Source organism: Phalangium opilio, unplaced genomic scaffold (genome assembly GCF_054372755.1).
Source record: "Phalangium opilio isolate 3A_F unplaced genomic scaffold, DU_Popi_V2 ptg000019l_1, whole genome shotgun sequence".
NCBI lineage: Eukaryota > Metazoa > Arthropoda > Arachnida > Opiliones > Phalangiidae > Phalangium > Phalangium opilio.
Window position 1 is genome coordinate 3,717,637 of NW_028324152.1, and position 6,205 is coordinate 3,723,841.

The following is a 6,205-nucleotide window of genomic DNA, read 5'->3' on the forward strand; positions in this document are numbered from 1 at the left end:
CAGTAGAAACAGAGTTACGAGCCTGCAAAGTATAGTCTAATGCATTTCCTATGGAGGGGGTTTGTTTCGTTACGTTTTGCTTAAGTACTCGGTCCCTGTTTGTCGTAGCCCAAAGTTTTTAGTATGGTTAGATGGGGGACAATTTGGACTATAACATATCCTAAGGACATCCCCGTATCTCTAGTAGATACAGAGTTATGGGCCTGCAAAGTATAGTCTAATGCAATTCCTATGGAGGGGTTGTTTGTTTACGCTTAGCTTAATTACTCGGCCCCTGTTTGTCGTAGCTCAATGTTTTTAGTATGGTTAGATGGGGGACAAATTGAACTATAACATACTCAAAGGAAATCCCCGTATCTCCAGTAGAAACAGAGTTACGAGCCTGCAAAGTATAGTCTAATGCATTTCCTATGGAGGGGTTGTTTCTTTACGTTTTGCTTAAGTACTCGGCCCCTGTTTGTCGTAGCCCAAAGATTTTAGTATGGTTAGATGGACGACAAATTGGACTATAACATATCCTAAGGACATCCCCGTATCTCTAGTAGACACAGAGTTATGGGCCTGCAAATTATAGTCTAATGCATTTCCTATGGACGGGTTGTTTGTTTACGTTTAGCATAATTACTCGACCCCTGTTTGTCGTAGCTCAATGTTTTTAGTATGGTTAGATGGGGGACAAATTGGACTATAACATACTCAAAGGACATCCCCGTATCTCCAGTAGAAACAGAGTTACGAGCCTGCAAAGTATAGTCTAATGCATTTCCTATGGAGGGGGTTTGTTTCGTTACGTTTTGCTTAAGTACTCGGTCCCTGTTTGTCGTAGCCCAAAGTTTTTAGTATGGTTAGATGGGGGACAATTTGGACTATAACATATCCTAAGGACATCCCCGTATCTCTAGTAGATACAGAGTTATGGGCCTGCAAAGTATAGTCTAATGCAATTCCTATGGAGGGGTTGTTTGTTTACGCTTAGCTTAATTACTCGGCCCCTGTTTGTCGTAGCTCAATGTTTTTAGTATGGTTAGATGGGGGACAAATAAACTATAACATACTCAAAGGAAATCCCCGTATCTCCAGTAGAAACAGAGTTACGAGCCTGCAAAGTATAGTCTAATGCATTTCCTATGGAGGGGTTGTTTCTTTACGTTTTGCTTAAGTACTCGGCCCCTGTTTGTCGTAGCCCAAAGATTTTAGTATGGTTAGATGGACGACAAATTGGACTATAACATATCCTAAGGACATCCCCGTATCTCTAGTAGACACAGAGTTATGGGCCTGCAAATTATAGTCTAATGCATTTCCTATGGACGGGTTGTTTGTTTACGCTTAGCTTAATTACTCGGCCCCTGTTTGTCGTAGCTCAATGTTTTTAGTATGGTTAGATGGGGGACAAATTGAACTATAACATACTCAAAGGAAATCCCCGTATCTCCAGTAGAAACAGAGTTACGAGCCTGCAAAGTATAGTCTAATGCATTTCCTATGGAGGGGTTGTTTCTTTACGTTTTGCTTAAGTACTCGGCCCCTGTTTGTCGTAGCCCAAAGATTTTAGTATGGTTAGATGGACGACAAATTGGACTATAACATATCCTAAGGACATCCCCGTATCTCTAGTAGACACAGAGTTATGGGCCTGCAAATTATAGTCTAATGCATTTCCTATGGACGGGTTGTTTGTTTACGTTTAGCATAATTACTCGACCCCTGTTTGTCGTAGCTCAATGTTTTTAGTATGGTTAGATGGGGGACAAATTGGACTATAACATACTCAAAGGACATCCCCGTATCTCCAGTAGAAACAGAGTTACGAGCCTGCAAAGTATAGTCTAATGCATTTCCTATGGAGGGGGTTTGTTTCGTTACGTTTTGCTTAAGTACTCGGTCCCTGTTTGTCGTAGCCCAAAGTTTTTAGTATGGTTAGATGGGGGACAATTTGGACTATAACATATCCTAAGGACATCCCCGTATCTCTAGTAGATACAGAGTTATGGGCCTGCAAAGTATAGTCTAATGCAATTCCTATGGAGGGGTTGTTTGTTTACGCTTAGCTTAATTACTCGGCCCCTGTTTGTCGTAGCTCAATGTTTTTAGTATGGTTAGATGGGGGACAAATAAACTATAACATACTCAAAGGAAATCCCCGTATCTCCAGTAGAAACAGAGTTACGAGCCTGCAAAGTATAGTCTAATGCATTTCCTATGGAGGGGTTGTTTCTTTACGTTTTGCTTAAGTACTCGGCCCCTGTTTGTCGTAGCCCAAAGATTTTAGTATGGTTAGATGGACGACAAATTGGACTATAACATATCCTAAGGACATCCCCGTATCTCTAGTAGACACAGAGTTATGGGCCTGCAAATTATAGTCTAATGCATTTCCTATGGACGGGTTGTTTGTTTACGTTTAGCATAATTACTCGACCCCTGTTTGTCGTAGCTCAATGTTTTTAGTATGGTTAGATGGGGGACAAATTGGACTATAACATACTCAAAGGACATCCCCGTATCTCCAGTAGAAACAGAGTTACGAGCCTGCAAAGTATAGTCTAATGCATTTCCTATGGAGGGGGTTTGTTTCGTTACGTTTTGCTTAAGTACTCGGTCCCTGTTTGTCGTAGCCCAAAGTTTTTAGTATGGTTAGATGGGGGACAATTTGGACTATAACATATCCTAAGGACATCCCCGTATCTCTAGTAGATACAGAGTTATGGGCCTGCAAAGTATAGTCTAATGCAATTCCTATGGAGGGGTTGTTTGTTTACGCTTAGCTTAATTACTCGGCCCCTGTTTGTCGTAGCTCAATGTTTTTAGTATGGTTAGATTTGGGACAAATAAACTATAACATACTCAAAGGAAATCCCCGTATCTCCAGTAGAAACAGAGTTACGAGCCTGCAAAGTATAGTCTAATGCATTTCCTATGGAGGGGTTGTTTCTTTACGTTTTGCTTAAGTACTCGGCCCCTGTTTGTCGTAGCCCAAAGATTTTAGTATGGTTAGATGGACGACAAATTGGACTATAACATATCCTAAGGACATCCCCGTATCTCTAGTAGACACAGAGTTATGGACCTGCAAATTATAGTCTAATGCATTTCCTATGGACGGGTTGTTTGTTTACGTTTAGCATAATTACTCGACCCCTGTTTGTCGTAGCTCAATGTTTTTAGTATGGTTAGATGGGGGACAAATTGGACTATAACATACTCAAAGGCATCCCCGTATCTCCAGTAGAAACAGAGTTACGAGCCTGCAAAGTATAGTCTAATGCATTTCCTATGGAGGGGGTTTGTTTCGTTACGTTTTGCTTAAGTACTCGGTCCCTGTTTGTCGTAGCCCAAAGTTTTTAGTATGGTTAGATGGGGGACAATTTGGACTATAACATATCCTAAGGACATCCCCGTATCTCTAGTAGATACAGAGTTATGGGCCTGCAAAGTATAGTCTAATGCAATTCCTATGGAGGGGTTGTTTGTTTACGCTTAGCTTAATTACTCGGCCCCTGTTTGTCGTAGCTCAATGTTTTTAGTATGGTTAGATGGGGGACAAATTGAACTATAACATACTCAAAGGAAATCCCCGTATCTCCAGTAGAAACAGAGTTACGAGCCTGCAAAGTATAGTCTAATGCATTTCCTATGGAGGGGTTGTTTCTTTACGTTTTGCTTAAGTACTCGGCCCCTGTTTGTCGTAGCCCAAAGATTTTAGTATGGTTAGATGGACGACAAATTGGACTATAACATATCCTAAGGACATCCCCGTATCTCTAGTAGACACAGAGTTATGGGCCTGCAAATTATAGTCTAATGCATTTCCTATGGACGGGTTGTTTGTTTACGTTTAGCATAATTACTCGACCCCTGTTTGTCGTAGCTCAATGTTTTTAGTATGGTTAGATGGGGGACAAATTGGACTATAACATACTCAAAGGACATCCCCGTATCTCCAGTAGAAACAGAGTTACGAGCCTGCAAAGTATAGTCTAATGCATTTCCTATGGAGGGGGTTTGTTTCGTTACGTTTTGCTTAAGTACTCGGTCCCTGTTTGTCGTAGCCCAAAGTTTTTAGTATGGTTAGATTGGGGACAATTTGGACTATAACATATCCTATGGACATCCCCGTATCTCTAGTAGATACAGAGTTATGGGCCTGCAAAGTATAGTCTAATGCAATTCCTATGGAGGGGTTGTTTGTTTACGCTTAGCTTAATTACTCGGCCCCTGTTTGTCGTAGCTCAATGTTTTTAGTATGGTTAGATGGGGGACAAATTGAACTATAACATACTCAAAGGAAATCCCCGTATCTCCAGTAGAAACAGAGTTACGAGCCTGCAAAGTATAGTCTAATGCATTTCCTATGGAGGGGTTGTTTCTTTACGTTTTGCTTAAGTACTCGGCCCCTGTTTGACGTAGCCCAAAGATTTTAGTATGGTTAGATGGACGACAAATTGGACTATAACATATCCTAAGGACATCCCCGTATATCCAGTAGACACAGAGTTATGGGCCTGCAAATTATAGTCTAATGCATTTCCTATGGACGGGTTGTTTGTTTACGTTTAGCATAAATACTCGACCCCTGTTTGTCGTAGCTCAATGTTTTTAGTATGGTTAGATGGGGGACAAATTGGACTATAACATACTCAAAGGACATCCCCGTATCTCCAGTGGAAACAGAGTTACGAGCCTGCAAAGTATAGTCTAATGCATTTCCTATGGAGGGGTTTGTTTGTTTACGATTAGCTTAAATACTCGACTACTGTTTGTCGTAGCTCAATGTTTTTAGTATGGTTAGATGGGGGACAAATTGGACTATAACATACTCAAAGGACATCCCCGTATCTCCAGTAGAAACAGAGTTACGAGCCTGCAAAGTATAGTCTAATGCATTTTCTATGGAGGGGTTTGTTTGTTCACGTATTGCTTAATTACTTGACCCTGTTCTTTCGATTAAAAATAATAACATATCTTTAGTGTAGCGGTTATCGCATCCGCCTCACTCTCGGAAGGCCACAGGTTCGAAACCGCGAAGTTTTTTTTTGCTTGGAACATGCCAAGACCTTTATAATTATCCGAACATTTGTGTCAAGGTCACATTATTTACATCCCCGTATCTCTGGTAGAACCAGAGTTACGAGCCTCCAGAATTTAGTCTAATGTATATCCTATGGAGGGGTTTGTTTGTTTACGATTAGCTTAAATACTCGACTACTGTTTGTCGTAGCCCTAATTCTTAGTATGGCTAGATGGGGGACAAATTGGTCTATAACATACTCTAAGGACATCCCCGTATCTCCAGTAGAAACAGAGTTACGAGCCTGCAAAGTATATTTTCAAAAATCAAAAGTAACCTTCTAACAATAAGTGAGACAAAAAGTAAGTTGACGACGATATTGAGGTAGCCTCAAGTTTAAAGTATCCTTGTATGGGGAGCAAAGAGTACTATAACATATCCAAAGGAGATCCCAGTATCTCTTGTAGAACAAGAGTTATGAGCCTCCAAAGTTTAGTGCAAAAATCATAAGTAACATAATAAAAATAAGTGAGACGATACCAAAGTTGACGAACATTTTGCTTAATATTTCGGCCCCTGTTTGTCGTAGCTCAATGTTTTTAGTATGGTTAGATGGGGGACAATTTGGACTATATCATATCCTAAGGACATCCCCGTATCTCTAGTAGACACAGAGTTATGGGCCTGCAAAATATAGTCTAATGCATTTCCTATGGACGGGTTGTTTGTTTACGTTTAGCTTAATTACTCGGCCCCTGTTTGTCGTAGCTCAATGTTTTTAGTATGGTTAGATGGGGAACAAATTGGACTATAACATACTCAAAGGACATCCCCGTATCTCCAGTAGAAATAGAGTTACGAGCCTGCAAAGTATAGTCTAATGCATTTTCTATGGACGGGTTTGTTTGTTCACGTATTGCTTAATTACTTGACCCTGTTCTTTCGATTAAAAATAATAACATATATTTAGTGTAGCGGTTATCGCATCCGCCTCACTTTCGGAAGGCCACAGGTTCGAAACCGCGAAGTTTTTTTTTATAATTATCCGATCATTTGTGTCAAGGTCACATTATTTACATCCCCGTATCTCTGGTAGAACCAGAGTTACGAGCCTCCAGAATTTAGTCTAATGTATTTCCTATGGAGGGGTTTTTGTTTACGATTAGCTTAATTACTCGACTACTTTTTGTCGTA